Genomic DNA, 20,626 nt, shown 5'->3' on the forward strand with positions numbered 1-20,626 from the left:
GGGCCAGGTTAGTACTTGGATGAGAGACCGCCTAGGAATACCAGGTGCTTTAAGCTTTTGGGGTTTCTTTCCTACTTTTATAATGTACTGGCGAGTAGATTGGCTGATCTTTAAATAGCCTTCTCTTTGCAGCAGTCTTCGCTTATGGCCATACCAGCCTGGCTATGCCTGATCTTGTCTGATCTCGTAAGCTAAGCAGGTTTGGGCCTGGTTAGTGCCTGGATGGGAGACCGCCTGGGAATGCCAGGTACTGTAAGCTTTTTTGAAATTTTTCACTTAGTATATAATAATTTTGCCAAAAAATTAGAGTCAATGCCCGATCTCTGAATATAAGCAGGTTTGCGCCAGGTTAGTACATGGATGGGAGACTGCCTGGGAATACCAGGTGCTTTAAATGTTTGGATATTTTTCACGAATTATATAATAATCTTGCAAAAAAAAAAAAAGAGTCAATGCCCGATCACTGAATTTTAGCAGGTTTAGGTCTAGTTAGTACTTGGATGAGAGACCGCCAAGGAATACCAGGTGCTTTAAGCTTTTGGAATTTTTTCACTTAGTATATAATAAATTTGGCAAAAAATAGAGTCAATGCCCGATCTCTGAATATAAGCAGGTTTGCGCCAGGTTAGTACATGGATGGGAGACTGCCTGGGAATACCAGGTGCTTTAAATTTTTGGATATTTTTCACGAATTATATAATAATCTGGCAAAAAAAAAAAAAAAAGAGTCAATGCCCGATCTCTGAATGTTAGCAGGTTTAGATCTGGTTAGTACTTGGATGAGAGACCGCCAAGCAATACCAGGTGCTTTAAGCTTTTGGAATTTTTTCACTTAGTATATAATAAATTTGCCAAAAAATAGAGTCAATGCCCGATCTCTGAATATAAGCAGGTTTGGGCCAGGTTAGTACTTGGATGAGAGACCGCCAAGGAATACCAGGTGCTTTAAATGTTTAGATATTTTTCACGAATTATATAATAATCTTGCAAAAAAAAAAAAATAGAGTCAATGCCCGATCTCTGAATCTTAGCAGGTTTAGGTCTGGTTAGTACTTGGATGAGAGACCGCCAAGGAATACCAGGTGCTTTAAGCTTTTGGAATTTTTTCACTTAGTATATAATAAATTTGGCAAAAAATAGAGTCAATGCCCGATCTCTGAATATAAGCAGGTTTGGGCCAGGTTAGTACATGGATGGGAGACTGCCTGGGAATACCAGGTGCTTTAAATTTTTGGATATTTTTCACGAATTATATAATAATCTTGCAAAAAAAAAAAAAAAAAAAAGAAGAAGTCAATGCCCGATCTCTGAATCTTAGCAGGTTAAGGTCTGGTTAGTAATTGAATGATAGACCGCCAAGGAATACCAGGTGCTTTAAGCTTTTGGAATTTTTTCACTTAGTATATAATAAATTTGGCAAAAAATAGAGTCAATGCCCGATCTCTGAATATAAGCAGGTTTGGGCCAGGTTAGTCCTTGGATGAGAGACCGCCTAGGAATACCAGGTGCTTTAAGCTTTTGGGGTTTCTTTCCTACTTTTATAATGTACTGGCGAGTAGATTGGCTGATCTTTAAATAGCCTTCTCTTTGCAGCAGTCTTCGCTTATGGCCATACCAGCCTGGCTATGCCCGATCTTGTCTGATCTCGTAAGCTAAGCAGGTTTGGGCCTGGTTAGTGCCTGGATGGGAGACCGCCTGGGAATACCAGGTACTCTAAGCTTTTTTGAAATTTTTCACTTAGTATATAATAATTTTGCCAAAAAATAGAGTCAATGCCCGATCTCTGAATATAAGCAGGTTTGCGCCAGGTTAGTACATGGATGGGAGACTGCCTGGGAATACCAGGTGCTTTAAATGTTTGGATATTTTTCATGAATTATATAATAATCTTGCAAAAAAAAAAAAAAAAAGAGTCAATGCCCGATCTCTGAATTTTAGCAGGTTTAGGTCTAGTTAGTACTTGGATGAGAGACCGCCAAGGAATACCAGGTGCTTTAAGCTTTTGGAATTTTTTCACTTAGTATATAATAAATTTGCCAAAAAATAGAGTCAATGCCCGATCTCTGAATATAAGCAGGTTTGGGCCAGGTTAGTACTTGGATGAGAGACCGCCTAGGAATACCAGGTGCTTTAAGCTTTTGGGGTTTCTTTCCTACTTTTATAATGTACTGGCGAGTAGATTGGCTGATCTTTAAATAGCCTTCTCTTTGCAGCAGTCTTCGCTTATGGCCATACCAGCCTGGCTATGCCTGATCTTGTCTGATCTCGTAAGCTAAGCAGGTTTGGGCCTGGTTAGTGCCTGGATGGGAGACCGCCTGGGAATGCCAGGTACTGTAAGCTTTTTTGAAATTTTTCACTTAGTATATAATAATTTTGCCAAAAAATTAGAGTCAATGCCCGATCTCTGAATATAAGCAGGTTTGCGCCAGTTTAGTACATGGATGGGAGACTGCCTGGGAATACCAGGTGCTTTAAATGTTTGGATATTTTTCACGAATTATATAATAATCTTGCAAAAAAAAAAAAAGAGTCAATGCCCGATCACTGAATTTTAGCAGGTTTAGGTCTAGTTAGTACTTGGATGAGAGACCGCCAAGGAATACCAGGTGCTTTAAGCTTTTGGAATTTTTTCACTTAGTATATAATAAATTTGGCAAAAAATAGAGTCAATGCCCGATCTCTGAATATAAGCAGGTTTGCGCCAGGTTAGTACATGGATGGGAGACTGCCTGGGAATACCAGGTGCTTTAAATTTTTGGATATTTTTCACGAATTATATAATAATCTGGCAAAAAAAAAAAAAAAAGAGTCAATGCCCGATCTCTGAATGTTAGCAGGTTTAGATCTGGTTAGTACTTGGATGAGAGACCGCCAAGCAATACCAGGTGCTTTAAGCTTTTGGAATTTTTTCACTTAGTATATAATAAATTTGGCAAAAAATAGAGTCAGTGCCCGATCTCTGAATATAAGCAGGTTTGGGCCAGGTTAGTACATGGATGGGAGACTGCCTGGGAATACCAGGTGCTTTAAATTTTTGGATATTTTTCACAAATTATATAATAATCTTGCAAAAAAAAAAAAAAATAGAGTCAATGCCCGATCTCTGAATATAAGCAGGTTTGGGCCAGGTTAGTACTTGGATGAGAGACCGCCTAGGAATACCAGGTGCTTTAAGCTTTTGGGGTTTCTTTCCTTCTTTTATAATGTACTGGCGAGTAGATTGGCTGATCTTTAAATAGCCTTCTCTTTGCAGCAGTCTTCGCTTATGGCCATAGCAGCCTGGCTATGCCCGATCTTGTCTGATCTCGTAAGCTAAGCAGGTTTGGGCCTGGTTAGTGCCTGGATGGGAGACCGCCTGGGAATACCAGGTACTCTAATCTTTTTTGAAATTTTTCACTTAGTATATAATAATTTTGCCAAAAAAAAGAGTCAATGCCCGATCTCTGAATATAAGCAGGTTTGCGCCAGGTTAGTACATGGATGGGAGACTGCCTGGGAATACCAGGTGCTTTAAATGTTTGGATATTTTTCACGAATTATATAATAATCTTGCAAAAAAAAAAAAAAGAGTCAATGCCCGATCTCTGAATTTTAGCAGGTTTAGGTCTAGTTAGTACTTGGATGAGAGACCGCCAAGGAATACCAGGTGCTTTAAGCTTTTGGAATTTTTTCACTTAGTATATAATAAATTTGGCAAAAAATAGAGTCAGTGCCCGATCTCTGAATATAAGCAGGTTTGGGCCAGGTTAGTACATGGATGGGAGACTGCCTGGGAATACCAGGTGCTTTAAATTTTTGGATATTTTTCACAAATTATATAATAATCTTGCAAAAAAAAAAAAAAATAGAGTCAATGCCCGATCTCTGAATATAAGCAGGTTTGGGCCAGGTTAGTACTTGGATGAGAGACCGCCTAGGAATACCAGGTGCTTTAAGCTTTTGGGGTTTCTTTCCTTCTTTTATAATGTACTGGCGAGTAGATTGGCTGATCTTTAAATAGCCTTCTCTTTGCATCAGTCTTCGCTTATGGCCATAGCAGCCTGGCTATGCCCGATCTTGTCTGATCTCGTAAGCTAAGCAGGTTTGGGCCTGGTTAGTGCCTGGATGGGAGACCGCCTGGGAATACCAGGTACTCTAATCTTTTTTGAAATTTTTCACTTAGTATATAATAATTTTGCCAAAAAAAAGAGTCAATGCCCGATCTCTGAATATAAGCAGGTTTGCGCCAGGTTAGTACATGGATGGGAGACTGCCTGGGAATACCAGGTGCTTTAAATGTTTGGATATTTTTCACGAATTATATAATAATCTTGCAAAAAAAAAAAAAAGAGTCAATGCCCGATCTCTGAATTTTAGCAGGTTTAGGTCTAGTTAGTACTTGGATGAGAGACCGCCAAGGAATACCAGGTGCTTTAAGCTTTTGGAATTTTTTCACTTAGTATATAATAAATTTGGCAAAAAATAGAGTCAATGCCCGATCTCTGAATATAAGCAGGTTTGCGCCAGGTTAGTACATGGATGGGAGATTGCCTGGGAATACCAGGTGCTTTAAATTTTTGGATATTTTTCACGAATTATATAATAATCTGGCAAAAAAAAAAAAAAAAAAGAGTCAATGCCCGATCTCTGAATGTTAGCAGGTTTAGATCTGGTTAGTACTTGGATGAGAGACCGCCAAGCAATACCAGGTGCTTTAAGCTTTTGGAATTTTTTCACTTAGTATATAATAAATTTGGCAAAAAATAGAGTCAGTGCCCGATCTCTGAATATAAGCAGGTTTGGGCCAGGTTAGTACATGGATGGGAGACTGCCTGGGAATACCAGGTGCTTTAAATTTTTGGATATTTTTCACAAATTATATAATAATCTTGCAAAAAAAAAAAAAAATAGAGTCAATGCCCGATCTCTGAATCTTAGCAGGTTTAGGTCTGGTTAGTACTTGGATGAGAGACCGCCTAGGAATACCAGGTGCTTTAAGCTTTTGGGGTTTCTTTCCTACTTTTATAATGTACTGGCGAGTAGATTGGCTGATCTTTAAATAGCCTTCTCTTTGCAGCAGTCTTCGCTTATGGCCATACCAGCCTGGCTATGCCCGATCTTGTCTGATCTCGTAAGCTAAGCAGGTTTGGGCCTGGTTAGTGCCTGGATGGGAGACCGCCTGGGAATACCAGGTACTCTAAGGTTTTTTGAAATTTTTCACTTAGTATATAATAATTTTGCCCAAAAATAGAGTCAATGCCCGATCTCTGAATATAAGCAGGTTTGCGCCAGGTTAGTACATGGATGGGAGACTGCCTGGGAATACCAGGTGCTTTTAAATGTTTGGATATTTTTCACGAATTATATAATAATCTTGCAAAAAAAAAAAAAAAAAAAAAAAAAAGAGTCAATGCCCGATCTCTGAATCTTAGCAGGTTTAGGTCTGGTTAGTACTTGGATGAGAGACCGCCAAGGAATACCAGGTGCTTTAAGCTTTTGGAATTTTTTCACTTAGTATATAATAAATTTGCCAAAAAATAGAGTCAATGCCCGATCTCTGAATATAAGCAGGTTTGGGCCAGGTTAGTACTTGGATGAGAGACCGCCAAGGAATACCAGGTGCTTTAAATGTTTGGATATTTTTCACGAATTATATAATAATCTTGCAAAAAAAAAAAAATAGAGTCAATGCCCGATCTCTGAATCTTAGCAGGTTTAGGTCTGGTTAGTACTTGGATGAGAGACCGCCAAGGAATACCAGGTGCTTTAAGCTTTTGGAATTTTTTCACTTAGTATATAATAAATTTGGCAAAAAATAGAGTCAATGCCCGATCTCTGAATATAAGCAGGTTTGGGCCAGGTTAGTACATGGATGGGAGACTGCCTGGGAATACCAGGTGCTTTAAATTTTTGGATATTTTTCACGAATTATATAATAATCTTGCAAAAAAAAAAAAAAAAAAAGAAGAAGTCAATGCCCGATCTCTGAATCTTAGCAGGTTAAGGTCTGGTTAGTAATTGAATGATAGACCGCCAAGGAATACCAGGTGCTTTAAGCTTTTGGAATTTTTTCACTTAGTATATAATAAATTTGGCAAAAAATAGAGTCAATGCCCGATCTCTGAATATAAGCAGGTTTGGGCCAGGTTAGTCCTTGGATGAGAGACCGCCTAGGAATACCAGGTGCTTTAAGCTTTTGGGGTTTCTTTCCTACTTTTATAATGTACTGGCGAGTAGATTGGCTGATCTTTAAATAGCCTTCTCTTTGCAGCAGTCTTCGCTTATGGCCATACCAGCCTGGCTATGCCCGATCTTGTCTGATCTCGTAAGCTAAGCAGGTTTGGGCCTGGTTAGTGCCTGGATGGGAGACCGCCTGGGAATACCAGGTACTCTAAGCTTTTTTGAAATTTTTCACTTAGTATATAATAATTTTGCCAAAAAATAGAGTCAATGCCCGATCTCTGAATATAAGCAGGTTTGCGCCAGGTTAGTACATGGATGGGAGACTGCCTGGGAATACCAGGTGCTTTAAATGTTTGGATATTTTTCACGAATTATATAATAATCTTGCAAAAAAAAAAAAAAAAGAGTCAATGCCCGATCTCTGAATTTTAGCAGGTTTAGGTCTAGTTAGTACTTGGATGAGAGACCGCCAAGGAATACCAGGTGCTTTAAGCTTTTGGAATTTTTTCACTTAGTATATAATAAATTTGCCAAAAAATAGAGTCAATGCCCGATCTCTGAATATAAGCAGGTTTGGGCCAGGTTAGTACTTGGATGAGAGACCGCCTAGGAATACCAGGTGCTTTAAGCTTTTGGGGTTTCTTTCCTACTTTTATAATGTACTGGCGAGTAGATTGGCTGATCTTTAAATAGCCTTCTCTTTGCAGCAGTCTTCGCTTATGGCCATACCAGCCTGGCTATGCCTGATCTTGTCTGATCTCGTAAGCTAAGCAGGTTTGGGCCTGGTTAGTGCCTGGATGGGAGACCGCCTGGGAATGCCAGGTACTGTAAGCTTTTTTGAAATTTTTCACTTAGTATATAATAATTTTGCCAAAAAATTAGAGTCAATGCCCGATCTCTGAATATAAGCAGGTTTGCGCCAGGTTAGTACATGGATGGGAGACTGCCTGGGAATACCAGGTGCTTTAAATGTTTGGATATTTTTCACGAATTATATAATAATCTTGCAAAAAAAAAAAAAGAGTCAATGCCCGATCACTGAATTTTAGCAGGTTTAGGTCTAGTTAGTACTTGGATGAGAGACCGCCAAGGAATACCAGGTGCTTTAAGCTTTTGGAATTTTTTCACTTAGTATATAATAAATTTGGCAAAAAATAGAGTCAATGCCCGATCTCTGAATATAAGCAGGTTTGCGCCAGGTTAGTACATGGATGGGAGACTGCCTGGGAATACCAGGTGCTTTAAATTTTTGGATATTTTTCACGAATTATATAATAATCTGGCAAAAAAAAAAAAAAAAGAGTCAATGCCCGATCTCTGAATGTTAGCAGGTTTAGATCTGGTTAGTACTTGGATGAGAGACCGCCAAGCAATACCAGGTGCTTTAAGCTTTTGGAATTTTTTCACTTAGTATATAATAAATTTGCCAAAAAATAGAGTCAATGCCCGATCTCTGAATATAAGCAGGTTTGGGCCAGGTTAGTACTTGGATGAGAGACCGCCAAGGAATACCAGGTGCTTTAAATGTTTAGATATTTTTCACGAATTATATAATAATCTTGCAAAAAAAAAAAAATAGAGTCAATGCCCGATCTCTGAATCTTAGCAGGTTTAGGTCTGGTTAGTACTTGGATGAGAGACCGCCAAGGAATACCAGGTGCTTTAAGCTTTTGGAATTTTTTCACTTAGTATATAATAAATTTGGCAAAAAATAGAGTCAATGCCCGATCTCTGAATATAAGCAGGTTTGGGCCAGGTTAGTACATGGATGGGAGACTGCCTGGGAATACCAGGTGCTTTAAATTTTTGGATATTTTTCACGAATTATATAATAATCTTGCAAAAAAAAAAAAAAAAAAAGAAGAAGTCAATGCCCGATCTCTGAATCTTAGCAGGTTAAGGTCTGGTTAGTAATTGAATGATAGACCGCCAAGGAATACCAGGTGCTTTAAGCTTTTGGAATTTTTTCACTTAGTATATAATAAATTTGGCAAAAAATAGAGTCAATGCCCGATCTCTGAATATAAGCAGGTTTGGGCCAGGTTAGTCCTTGGATGAGAGACCGCCTAGGAATACCAGGTGCTTTAAGCTTTTGGGGTTTCTTTCCTACTTTTATAATGTACTGGCGAGTAGATTGGCTGATCTTTAAATAGCCTTCTCTTTGCAGCAGTCTTCGCTTATGGCCATACCAGCCTGGCTATGCCCGATCTTGTCTGATCTCGTAAGCTAAGCAGGTTTGGGCCTGGTTAGTGCCTGGATGGGAGACCGCCTGGGAATACCAGGTACTCTAAGCTTTTTTGAAATTTTTCACTTAGTATATAATAATTTTGCCAAAAAATAGAGTCAATGCCCGATCTCTGAATATAAGCAGGTTTGCGCCAGGTTAGTACATGGATGGGAGACTGCCTGGGAATACCAGGTGCTTTAAATGTTTGGATATTTTTCATGAATTATATAATAATCTTGCAAAAAAAAAAAAAAAAAGAGTCAATGCCCGATCTCTGAATTTTAGCAGGTTTAGGTCTAGTTAGTACTTGGATGAGAGACCGCCAAGGAATACCAGGTGCTTTAAGCTTTTGGAATTTTTTCACTTAGTATATAATAAATTTGCCAAAAAATAGAGTCAATGCCCGATCTCTGAATATAAGCAGGTTTGGGCCAGGTTAGTACTTGGATGAGAGACCGCCTAGGAATACCAGGTGCTTTAAGCTTTTGGGGTTTCTTTCCTACTTTTATAATGTACTGGCGAGTAGATTGGCTGATCTTTAAATAGCCTTCTCTTTGCAGCAGTCTTCGCTTATGGCCATACCAGCCTGGCTATGCCTGATCTTGTCTGATCTCGTAAGCTAAGCAGGTTTGGGCCTGGTTAGTGCCTGGATGGGAGACCGCCTGGGAATGCCAGGTACTGTAAGCTTTTTTGAAATTTTTCACTTAGTATATAATAATTTTGCCAAAAAATTAGAGTCAATGCCCGATCTCTGAATATAAGCAGGTTTGCGCCAGTTTAGTACATGGATGGGAGACTGCCTGGGAATACCAGGTGCTTTAAATGTTTGGATATTTTTCACGAATTATATAATAATCTTGCAAAAAAAAAAAAGAGTCAATGCCCGATCACTGAATTTTAGCAGGTTTAGGTCTAGTTAGTACTTGGATGAGAGACCGCCAAGGAATACCAGGTGCTTTAAGCTTTTGGAATTTTTTCACTTAGTATATAATAAATTTGGCAAAAAATAGAGTCAATGCCCGATCTCTGAATATAAGCAGGTTTGCGCCAGGTTAGTACATGGATGGGAGACTGCCTGGGAATACCAGGTGCTTTAAATTTTTGGATATTTTTCACGAATTATATAATAATCTGGCAAAAAAAAAAAAAAAAGAGTCAATGCCCGATCTCTGAATGTTAGCAGGTTTAGATCTGGTTAGTACTTGGATGAGAGACCGCCAAGCAATACCAGGTGCTTTAAGCTTTTGGAATTTTTTCACTTAGTATATAATAAATTTGGCAAAAAATAGAGTCAGTGCCCGATCTCTGAATATAAGCAGGTTTGGGCCAGGTTAGTACATGGATGGGAGACTGCCTGGGAATACCAGGTGCTTTAAATTTTTGGATATTTTTCACAAATTATATAATAATCTTGCAAAAAAAAAAAAAAATAGAGTCAATGCCCGATCTCTGAATATAAGCAGGTTTGGGCCAGGTTAGTACTTGGATGAGAGACCGCCTAGGAATACCAGGTGCTTTAAGCTTTTGGGGTTTCTTTCCTTCTTTTATAATGTACTGGCGAGTAGATTGGCTGATCTTTAAATAGCCTTCTCTTTGCAGCAGTCTTCGCTTATGGCCATAGCAGCCTGGCTATGCCCGATCTTGTCTGATCTCGTAAGCTAAGCAGGTTTGGGCCTGGTTAGTGCCTGGATGGGAGACCGCCTGGGAATACCAGGTACTCTAATCTTTTTTGAAATTTTTCACTTAGTATATAATAATTTTGCCAAAAAAAAGAGTCAATGCCCGATCTCTGAATATAAGCAGGTTTGCGCCAGGTTAGTACATGGATGGGAGACTGCCTGGGAATACCAGGTGCTTTAAATGTTTGGATATTTTTCACGAATTATATAATAATCTTGCAAAAAAAAAAAAAAGAGTCAATGCCCGATCTCTGAATTTTAGCAGGTTTAGGTCTAGTTAGTACTTGGATGAGAGACCGCCAAGGAATACCAGGTGCTTTAAGCTTTTGGAATTTTTTCACTTAGTATATAATAAATTTGGCAAAAAATAGAGTCAATGCCCGATCTCTGAATATAAGCAGGTTTGCGCCAGGTTAGTACATGGATGGGAGACTGCCTGGGAATACCAGGTGCTTTAAATTTTTGGATATTTTTCACGAATTATATAATAATCTGGCAAAAAAAAAAAAAAAAAAGAGTCAATGCCCGATCTCTGAATGTTAGCAGGTTTAGATCTGGTTAGTACTTGGATGAGAGACCGCCTAGGAATACCAGGTGCTTTAAGCTTTTGGGGTTTCTTTCCTACTTATATAATGTACTGGCGAGTAGATTGGCTGATCTTTAAATAGCCTTCTCTTTGCAGCAGTCTTCGCTTATGGCCATACCAGCCTGGCTATGCCCGATCTTGTCTGATCTCGTAAGCTAAGCAGGTTTGGGCCTGGTTAGTGCCTGGATGGGAGACCGCCTGGGAATACCAGGTACTCTAAGGTTTTTTGAAATTTTTCACTTAGTATATAATAATTTTGCCAAAAAATAGAGTCAATGCCCGATCTCTGAATATAAGCAGGTTTGCGCCAGGTTAGTACATGGATGGGAGACTGCCTGGGAATACCAGGTGCTTTAAATGTTTGGATATTTTTCACGAATTATATAATAATCTTGCAAAAAAAAAAAAAAAAAAAAAAAAAGAGTCAATGCCCGATCTCTGAATCTTAGCAGGTTTAGGTCTGGTTAGTACTTGGATGAGAGACCGCCAAGGAATACCAGGTGCTTTAAGCTTTTGGAATTTTTTCACTTAGTATATAATAAATTTGCCAAAAAATAGAGTCAATGCCCGATCTCTGAATATAAGCAGGTTTGGGCCAGGTTAGTACTTGGATGAGAGACCGCCTAGGAATACCAGGTGCTTTAAGCTTTTGGGGTTTCTTTCCTACTTTTATAATGTACTGGCGAGTAGATTGGCTGATCTTTAAATAGCCTTCTCTTTGCAGCAGTCTTCGCTTATGGCCATACCAGCCTGGCTATGCCTGATCTTGTCTGATCTCGTAAGCTAAGCAGGTTTGGGCCTGGTTAGTGCCTGGATGGGAGACCGCCTGGGAATGCCAGGTACTGTAAGCTTTTTTGAAATTTTTCACTTAGTATATAATAATTTTGCCAAAAAATTAGAGTCAATGCCCGATCTCTGAATATAAGCAGGTTTGCGCCAGGTTAGTACATGGATGGGAGACTGCCTGGGAATACCAGGTGCTTTAAATGTTTGGATATTTTTCACGAATTATATAATAATCTTGCAAAAAAAAAAAAAAAAGAGTCAATGCCCGATCACTGAATTTTAGCAGGTTTAGGTCTAGTTAGTACTTGGATGAGAGACCGCCAAGGAATACCAGGTGCTTTAAGCTTTTGGAATTTTTTCACTTAGTATATAATAAATTTGGCAAAAAATAGAGTCAATGCCCGATCTCTGAATATAAGCAGGTTTGCGCCAGGTTAGTACATGGATGGGAGACTGCCTGGGAATACCAGGTGCTTTACATTTTTGGATATTTTTCACGAATTATATAATAATCTGGCAAAAAAAAAAAAAAGAGTCAATGCCCGATCTCTGAATCTTAGCAGGTTTAGATCTGGTTAGTACTTGGATGAGAGACCGCCAAGGAATACCAGGTGCTTTAAGCTTTTGGAATTTTTTCACTTAGTATATAATAAATTTGGCAAAAAATAGAGTCAGTGCCCGATCTCTGAATATAAGCAGGTTTGGGCCAGGTTAGTACATGGATGGGAGACTGCCTGGGAATACCAGGTGCTTTAAATTTTTGGATATTTTTCACAAATTATATAATAATCTTGCAAAAAAAAAAAAAAAATAGAGTCAATGCCCGATCTCTGAATCTTAGCAGGTTTAGGTCTGGTTAGTACTTGGATGAGAGACCGCCTAGGAATACCAGGTGCTTTAAGCTTTTGGGGTTTCTTTCCTACTTTTATAATGTACTGGCGAGTAGATTGGCTGATCTTTAAATAGCCTTCTCTTTGCAGCAGTCTTCGCTTATGGCCATACCAGCCTGGCTATGCCCGATCTTGTCTGATCTCGTAAGCTAAGCAGGTTTGGGCCTGGTTAGTGCCTGGATGGGAGACCGCCTGGGAATGCCAGGTACTGTAAGCTTTTTTGAAATTTTTCACTTAGTATATAATAATTTTGCCAAAAAATAGAGTCAATGCCCGATCTCTGAATATAAGCAGGTTTGCGCCAGGTTAGTACATGGATGGGAGACTGCCTGGGAATACCAGGTGCTTTAAATGTTTGGATATTTTTCACGAATTATATAATAATCTTGCAAAAAAAAAAAAAAAGAGTCAATGCCCGATCTCTGAATCTTAGCAGGTTTAGGTCTGGTTAGTACTTGGATGAGAGACCGCCAAGGAATACCAGGTGCTTTAAGCTTTTGGAATTTTTTCACTTAGTATATAATAAATTTGGCAAAAAATAGAGTCAATGCCCGACCTCTGAATATAAGCAGGTTTGGGCCAGGTTAGTACATGGATGGGAGACTGCCTGGGAATACCAGGTGCTTTAAATTTTTGGATATTTTTCACGAATTATATAATAATCTTGCAAAAAAAAAAAAAAAAAGAAGAAGTCAATGCCCGATCTCTGAATCTTAGCAGGTTAAGGTCTGGTTAGTAATTGTATGATAGACCGCCAAGGAATACCAGGTGCTTTAAGCTTTTGGAATTTTTTCACTTAGTATATAATAAATTTGGCAAAAAATAGAGTCAATGCCCGATCTCTGAATATAAGCAGGTTTGGGCCAGGTTAGTACTTGGATGAGAGACCGCCTAGGAATACCAGGTGCTTTAAGCTTTTGGGGTTTCTTTCCTTCTTTTATAATGTACTGGCGAGTAGATTGGCTGATCTTTAAATAGCCTTCTCTTTGCAGCAGTCTTCGCTTATGGCCATACCAGCCTGGCTATGCCCGATCTTGTCTGATCTCGTAAGCTAAGCAGGTTTGGGCCTGGTTAGTGCCTGGATGGGAGACCGCCTGGGAATACCAGGTACTCTAAGCTTTTTTGAAATTTTTCACTTAGTATATAATAATTTTGCCAAAAAATAGAGTCAATGCCCGATCTCTGAATATAAGCAGGTTTGCGCCAGGTTAGTACATGGATGGGAGACTGCCTGGGAATACCAGGTGCTTTAAATGTTTGGATAATTTTCACGAATTATATAATAATCTTGCAAAAAAAAAAAAAAGAGTCAATGCCCGATCTCTGAATTTTAGCAGGTTTAGGTCTAGTTAGTACTTGGATGAGAGACCGCCAAGGAATACCAGGTGCTTTAAGCTTTTGGAATTTTTTCACTTAGTATATAATAAATTTGGCAAAAAATAGAGTCAATGCCCGATCTCTGAATATAAGCAGGTTTGCGCCAGGTTAGTACATGGATGGGAGACTGCCTGGGAATACCAGGTGCTTTAAATTTTTGGATATTTTTCACGAATTATATAATAATCTGGCAAAAAAAAAAAAAGAGTCAATGCCCGATCTCTGAATCTTAGCAGGTTTAGATCTGGTTAGTACTTGGATGAGAGACCGCCAAGGAATACCAGGTGCTTTAAGCTTTTGGAATTTTTTCACTTAGTATATAATAAATTTGGCAAAAAATAGAGTCAGTGCCCGATCTCTGAATATAAGCAGGTTTGGGCCAGGTTAGTACATGGATGGGAGACTGCCTGGGAATACCAGGTGCTTTAAATTTTTGGATATTTTTCACAAATTATATAATAATCTTGCAAAAAAAAAAAAAAATAGAGTCAATGCCCGATCTCTGAATCTTAGCAGGTTTAGGTCTGGTTAGTCCTTGGATGAGAGACCGCCTAGGAATACCAGGTGCTTTAAGCTTTTGGGGTTTCTTTCCTACTTTTATAATGTACTGGCGAGTAGATTGGCTGATCTTTAAATAGCCTTCTCTTTGCAGCAGTCTTCGCTTATGGCCATACCAGCCTGGCTATGCCCGATCTTGTCTGATCTCGTAAGCTAAGCAGGTTTGGGCCTGGTTAGTGCCTGGATGGGAGACCGCCTGGGAATGCCAGGTACTGTAAGCTTTTTTGAAATTTTTCACTTAGTATATAATAATTTTGCCAAAAAATAGAGTCAATGCCCGATCTCTGAATATAAGCAGGTTTGCGCCAGGTTAGTACATGGATGGGAGACTGCCTGGGAATACCAGGTGCTTTAAATGTTTGGATATTTTTCACGAATTATATAATAATCTTGCAAAAAAAAAAAAAAAAGAGTCAATGCCCGATCTCTGAATCTTAGCAGGTTTAGGTCTGGTTAGTACTTGGATGAGAGACCGCCAAGGAATACCAGGTGCTTTAAGCTTTTGGAATTTTTTCACTTAGTATATAATAAATTTGGCAAAAAATAGAGTCAATGCCCGATCTCTGAATATAAGCAGGTTTGGGCCAGGTTAGTACATGGATGGGAGACTGCCTGGGAATACCAGGTGCTTTAAATTTTTGGATATTTTTCACGAATTATATAATAATCTTGCAAAAAAAAAAAAAAAAAGAAGAAGTCAATGCCCGATCTCTGAATCTTAGCAGGTTAAGGTCTGGTTAGTAATTGAATGATAGACCGCCAAGGAATACCAGGTGCTTTAAGCTTTTGGAATTTTTTCACTTAGTATATAATAAATTTGGCAAAAAATAGAGTCAATGCCCGATCTCTGAATATAAGCAGGTTTGGGCCAGGTTAGTACTTGGATGAGAGACCGCCTAGGAATACCAGGTGCTTTAAGCTTTTGGGGTTTCTTTCCTTCTTTTATAATGTACTGGCGAGTAGATTGGCTGATCTTTAAATAGCCTTCTCTTTGCAGCAGTCTTCGCTTATGGCCATACCAGCCTGGCTATGCCCGATCTTGTCTGATATCGTAAGCTAAGCAGGTTTGGGCCTGGTTAGTGCCTGGATGGGAGACCGCCTGGGAATACCAGGTACTCTAAGCTTTTTTGAAATTTTTCACTTAGTATATAATAATTTTGCCAAAAAATAGAGTCAATGCCCGATCTCTGAATATAAGCAGGTTTGCGCCAGGTTAGTACATGGATGGGAGACTGCCTGGGAATACCAGGTGCTTTAAATGTTTGGATATTTTTCACGAATTATATAATAATCTTGCAAAAAAAAAAAAAAGAGTCAATGCCCGATCTCTGAATTTTAGCAGGTTTAGGTCTAGTTAGTACTTGGATGAGAGACCGCCAAGGAATACCAGGTGCTTTAAGCTTTTGGAATTTTTTCACTTAGTATATAATAAATTTGGCAAAAAATAGTCAATGCCCGATCTCTGAATATAAGCAGGTTTGCGCCAGGTTAGTACATGGATGGGAGACTGCCTGGGAATACCAGGTGCTTTAAATTTTTGGATATTTTTCACGAATTATATAATAATCTGGCAAAAAAAAAAAAAAAAAAAGAGTCAATGCCCGATCTCTGAATGTTAGCAGGTTTAGATCTGGTTAGTACTTGGATGAGAGACCGCCAAGCAATATCAGGTGCTTTAAGCTTTTGGAATTTTTTCACTTAGTATATAATAAATTTGGCAAAAAATAGAGTCAGTGCCAGATCTCTGAATATAAGCAGGTTTGGGCCAGGTTAGTACATGGATGGGAGACTGCCTGGGAATACCAGGTGCTTTAAATTTTTGGATATTTTTCACAAATTATATAATAATCTTGCAAAAAAAAAAAAAAAATAGAGTCAATGCCCGATCTCTGAATCTTAGCAGGTTTAGGTCTGGTTAGTACTTGGATGAGAGACCGCCTAGGAATACCAGGTGCTTTAAGCTTTTGGGGTTTCTTTCCTACTTTTATAATGTACTGGCGAGTAGATTGGCTGATCTTTAAATAGCCTTCTCTTTGCAGCAGTCTTCGCTTATGGCCATACCAGCCTGGCTATGCCCGATCTTGTCTGATCTCGTAAGCTAAGCAGGTTTGGGCCTGGTTAGTGCCTGGATGGGAGACTGCCTGGGAATACCAGGTACTCTAAGGTTTTTTGAAATTTTTCGCTTAGTATATAATAATTTTGCCCAAAAATAGAGTCAATGCCCGATCTCTGAATATAAGCAGGTTTGCGCCAGGTTAGTACATGGATGGGAGACTGCCTGGGAATACCAGGTGCTTTAAATGTTTGGATATTTTTCACGAATTATATAATAATCTTGCAAAAAAAAAAAAGAGTCAATGCCCGATCACTGAATTTTAGCAGGTTTAGGTCTAGTTAGTACTTGGATGAGAGACCGCCAAGGAATACCAGGTGCTTTAAGCTTTTGGAATTTTTTCACTTAGTATATAATAAATTTGGCAAAAAATAGAGTCAATGCCCGATCTCTGAATATAAGCAGGTTTGCGCCAGGTTAGTACATGGATGGGAGACTGCCTGGGAATACCAGGTGCTTTAAATTTTTGGATATTTTTCACGAATTATATAATAATCTGGCAAAAAAAAAAAAAAAAGAGTCAATGCCCGATCTCTGAATCTTAGCAGGTTTAGATCTGGTTAGTACTTGGATGAGAGACCGCCAAGGAATACCAGGTGCTTTAAGCTTTTGGAATTTTTTCACTTAGTATATAATAAATTTGGCAAAAAATAGAGTCAGTGCCCGATCTCTGAATATAAGCAGGTTTGGGCCAGGTTAGTACATGGATGGGAGACTGCCTGGGAATACCAGGTGCTTTAAATTTTTGGATATTTTTCACAAATTATATAATAATCTTGCAAAAAAAAAAAAATAGAGTCAATGCCCGATCTCTGAATATAAGCAGGTTTGGGCCAGGTTAGTACTTGGATGAGAGACCGCCTAGGAATACCAGGTGCTTTAAGCTTTTGGGGTTTCTTTCCTACTTTTATAATGTACTGGCGAGTAGATTGGCTGATCTTTAAATAGCCTTCTCTTTGCAGCAGTCTTCGCTTATGGCCATACCAGCCTGGCTATGCCCGATCTTGTCTGATCTCGTAAGCTAAGCAGGTTTGGGCCTGGTTAGTGCCTGGATGGGAGACCGCCTGGGAATGCCAGGTACTGTAAGCTTTTTTGAAATTTTTCACTTAGTATATAATAATTTTGCCAAAAAATAGAGTCAATGCCCGATCTCTGAATATAAGCAGGTTTGCGCCAGGTTAGTACATGGATGGGAGACTGCCTGGGAATACCAGGTGCTTTAAATGTTTGGATATTTTTCACGAATTATATAATAATCTTGCAAAAAAAAAAAAAAGAGTCAATGCCCGATCTCTGAATCTTAGCAGGTTTAGGTCTGGTTAGTACTTGGATTAGAGACCGCCAAGGAATACCAGGTGCTTTAAGCTTTTGGAATTTTTTCACTTAGTATATAATAAATTTGGCCAAAAATAGAGTCAATGCCCGATCTCTGAATATAAGCAGGTTTGGGCCAGGTTAGTACATGGATGGGAGACTGCCTGGGAATACCAGGTGCTTTAAATTTTTGGATATTTTTCACGAATTATATAATAATCTTGCAAAAAAAAAAAAAAAAAAAAAAGAAGAAGTCAATGCCCGATCTCTGAATCTTAGCAGGTTAAGGTCTGGTTAGTAATTGAATGATAGACCGCCAAGGAATACCAGGTGCTTTAAGCTTTTGGAATTTTTTCACTTAGTATATAATAAATTTGGCAAAAAATAGAGTCAATGCCCGATCTCTGAATATAAGCAGGTTTGGGCCAGGTTAGTACTTGGATGAGAGACCGCCTAGGAATACCAGGTGCTTTAAGCTTTTGGGGTTTCTTTCCTTCTTTTATAATGTACTGGCGAGTAGATTGGCTGATCTTTAAATAGCCTTCTCTTTGCAGCAGTCTTCGCTTATGGCCATACCAGCCTGGCTATGCCCGATCTTGTCTGATCTCGTAAGCTAAGCAGGTTTGGGCCTGGTTAGTGCCTGGATGGGAGACCGCCTGGGAATACCAGGTACTCTAAGCTTTTTTGAAATTTTTCACTTAGTATATAATAATTTTGCCAAAAAATAGAGTCAATGCCCGATCTCTGAATATAAGCAGGTTTGCGCCAGGTTAGTACATGGATGGGAGACTGCCTGGGAATACCAGGTGCTTTAAATGTTTGGATATTTTTCACGAATTATATAATAATCTTGCAAAAAAAAAAAAAAAAGAGTCAATGCCCGATCTCTGAATTTTAGCAGGTTTAGGTCTAGTTAGTACTTGGATGAGAGACCGCCAAGGAATACCAGGTGCTTTAAGCTTTTGGAATTTTTTCACTTAGTATATAATAAATTTGGCAAAAAATAGAGTCAATGCCCGATCTCTGAATATAAGCAGGTTTGCGCCAGGTTAGTACATGGATGGGAGACTGCCTGGGAATACCAGGTGCTTTAAATTTTTGGATATTTTTCACGAATTATATAATAATCTGGCAAAAAAAAAAAAAAAAGAGTCAATGCCCGATCTCTGAATGTTAGCAGGTTTAGATCTGGTTAGTACTTGGATGAGAGACCGCCAAGCAATACCAGGTGCTTTAAGCTTTTGGAATTTTTTCACTTAGTATATAATAAATTTGGCAAAAAATAGAGTCAGTGCCCGATCTCTGAATATAAGCAGGTTTGGGCCAGGTTAGTACATGGATGGGAGACTGCCTGGGAATACCAGGTGCTTTAAATTTTTGGATATTTTTCACAAATTATATAATAATCTTGCAAAAAAAAAAAAAATAGAGTCAATGCCCGATCTCTGAATCTTAGCAGGTTTAGGTCTGGTTAGTACTTGGATGAGAGACCGCCTAGGAATACCAGGTGCTTTAAGCTTTTGGGGTTTCTTTCCTACTTTTATAATGTACTGGCGAGTAGATTGGCTGATCTTTAAATAGCCTTCTCTTTGCAGCAGTCTTCGCTTATGGCTATACCAGCCTGGCTATGCCTGATCTTGTCTGATCTCGTAAGCTAAGCAGGTTTGGGCCTGGTTAGTGCCTGGATGGGAGACCGCCTGGGAATACCAGGTACTCTAAGGTTTTTTGAAATTTTTCACTTAGTATATAATAATTTTGCCCAAAAATAGAGTCAATGCCCGATCTCTGAATATAAGCAGGTTTGCGCCAGGTTAGTACATGGATGGGAGACTGCCTGGGAATACCAGGTGCTTTTAAATGTTTGGATATTTTTCACGAATTATATAATAATCTTGCAAAAAAAAAAAAAAAAAAGAAGAAGTCAATGCCCGATCTCTGAATCTTAGCAGGTTAAGGTCTGGTTAGTAATTGAATGATAGACCGCCAAGGAATACCAGGTGCTTTAAGCTTTTGGAATTTTTTCACTTAGTATATAATAAATTTGGCAAAAAATAGAGTCAATGCCCGATCTCTGAATATAAGCAGGTTTGGGCCAGGTTAGTACTTGGATGAGAGACCGCCTAGGAATACCAGGTGCTTTAAGCTTTTGGGGTTTCTTTCCTTCTTTTATAATGTACTGGCGAGTAGATTGGCTGATCTTTAAATAGCCTTCTCTTTGCAACAGTCTTCGCTTATGGCCATACCAGCCTGGCTATGCCCGATCTTGTCTGATCTCGTAAGCTAAGCAGGTTTGGGCCTGGTTAGTGCCTGGATGGGAGACCGCCTGGGAATACCAGGTACTCTAAGCTTTTTTGAAATTTTTCACTTAGTATATAATAATTTTGCCAAAAAATAGAGTCAATGCCCGATCTCTGAATATAAGCAGGTTTGCGCCAGGTTAGTACATGGATGGGAGACTGCCTGGGAATACCAGGTGCTTTAAATGTTTGGATATTTTTCACGAATTATATAATAATCTTGCAAAAAAAAAAAAAAAGAGTCAATGCCCGATCTCTGAATTTTAGCAGGTTTAGGTCTAGTTAGTACTTGGATGAGAGACCGCCAAGGAATACCAGGTGCTTTAAGCTTTTGGAATTTTTTCACTTAGTATATAATAAATTTGGCAAAAAATAGAGTCAATGCCCGATCTCTGAATATAAGCAGGTTTGCGCCAGGTTAGTACATGGATGGGAGACTGCCTGGGAATACCAGGTGCTTTAAATTTTTGGATATTTTTCACGAATTATATAATAATCTGGCAAAAAAAAAAAAAAAAAGAGTCAATGCCCGATCTCTGAATGTTAGCAGGTTTAGATCTGGTTAGTACTTGGATGAGAGACCGCCAAGCAATACCAGGTGCTTTAAGCTTTTGGAATTTTTTCACTTAGTATATAA

At 38.9% G+C, this 20,626-nt stretch overlaps 22 pseudogenes; all 22 read left to right on the forward strand.

Annotated features, from left to right (window-relative positions):
• The first annotated feature begins 140 nt into the window (after window positions 1-140).
• Window positions 141-259, forward strand: LOC127936737 (uncharacterized; annotated as a pseudogene).
• A 1,342-nt stretch (window positions 260-1,601) lies between these two features.
• Window positions 1,602-1,720, forward strand: LOC127936565 (uncharacterized; annotated as a pseudogene).
• Window positions 1,721-2,221: 501 nt separating this feature from the next.
• On the forward strand, window positions 2,222-2,340 carry LOC127936739 (uncharacterized; annotated as a pseudogene).
• Window positions 2,341-3,261: 921 nt separating this feature from the next.
• On the forward strand, window positions 3,262-3,380 carry LOC127937582 (uncharacterized; annotated as a pseudogene).
• A 642-nt stretch (window positions 3,381-4,022) lies between these two features.
• Window positions 4,023-4,141, forward strand: LOC127937584 (uncharacterized; annotated as a pseudogene).
• Window positions 4,142-5,064: 923 nt separating this feature from the next.
• LOC127937257 (uncharacterized) lies at window positions 5,065-5,183 on the forward strand (annotated as a pseudogene).
• Window positions 5,184-6,258: 1,075 nt separating this feature from the next.
• Window positions 6,259-6,377, forward strand: LOC127936567 (uncharacterized; annotated as a pseudogene).
• Window positions 6,378-6,877: 500 nt separating this feature from the next.
• Window positions 6,878-6,996, forward strand: LOC127936740 (uncharacterized; annotated as a pseudogene).
• Window positions 6,997-8,337: 1,341 nt separating this feature from the next.
• LOC127936569 (uncharacterized) lies at window positions 8,338-8,456 on the forward strand (annotated as a pseudogene).
• A 501-nt stretch (window positions 8,457-8,957) lies between these two features.
• On the forward strand, window positions 8,958-9,076 carry LOC127936741 (uncharacterized; annotated as a pseudogene).
• A 920-nt stretch (window positions 9,077-9,996) lies between these two features.
• LOC127937585 (uncharacterized) lies at window positions 9,997-10,115 on the forward strand (annotated as a pseudogene).
• Window positions 10,116-10,758: 643 nt separating this feature from the next.
• On the forward strand, window positions 10,759-10,877 carry LOC127937258 (uncharacterized; annotated as a pseudogene).
• Window positions 10,878-11,386: 509 nt separating this feature from the next.
• Window positions 11,387-11,505, forward strand: LOC127936742 (uncharacterized; annotated as a pseudogene).
• A 923-nt stretch (window positions 11,506-12,428) lies between these two features.
• Window positions 12,429-12,547, forward strand: LOC127936216 (uncharacterized; annotated as a pseudogene).
• Window positions 12,548-13,330: 783 nt separating this feature from the next.
• Window positions 13,331-13,449, forward strand: LOC127936570 (uncharacterized; annotated as a pseudogene).
• A 918-nt stretch (window positions 13,450-14,367) lies between these two features.
• On the forward strand, window positions 14,368-14,486 carry LOC127936217 (uncharacterized; annotated as a pseudogene).
• A 784-nt stretch (window positions 14,487-15,270) lies between these two features.
• LOC127937339 (uncharacterized) lies at window positions 15,271-15,389 on the forward strand (annotated as a pseudogene).
• Window positions 15,390-16,312: 923 nt separating this feature from the next.
• On the forward strand, window positions 16,313-16,431 carry LOC127937564 (uncharacterized; annotated as a pseudogene).
• A 917-nt stretch (window positions 16,432-17,348) lies between these two features.
• LOC127936218 (uncharacterized) lies at window positions 17,349-17,467 on the forward strand (annotated as a pseudogene).
• A 787-nt stretch (window positions 17,468-18,254) lies between these two features.
• On the forward strand, window positions 18,255-18,373 carry LOC127936571 (uncharacterized; annotated as a pseudogene).
• A 922-nt stretch (window positions 18,374-19,295) lies between these two features.
• LOC127937597 (uncharacterized) lies at window positions 19,296-19,414 on the forward strand (annotated as a pseudogene).
• Window positions 19,415-19,921: 507 nt separating this feature from the next.
• Window positions 19,922-20,040, forward strand: LOC127936572 (uncharacterized; annotated as a pseudogene).
• Window positions 20,041-20,626: the final 586 nt, after the last annotated feature.

Source organism: Carassius gibelio, chromosome A19 (assembly GCF_023724105.1).
Source record: "Carassius gibelio isolate Cgi1373 ecotype wild population from Czech Republic chromosome A19, carGib1.2-hapl.c, whole genome shotgun sequence".
In the NCBI taxonomy this organism is placed as follows: Eukaryota; Metazoa; Chordata; class Actinopteri; order Cypriniformes; family Cyprinidae; genus Carassius; species Carassius gibelio.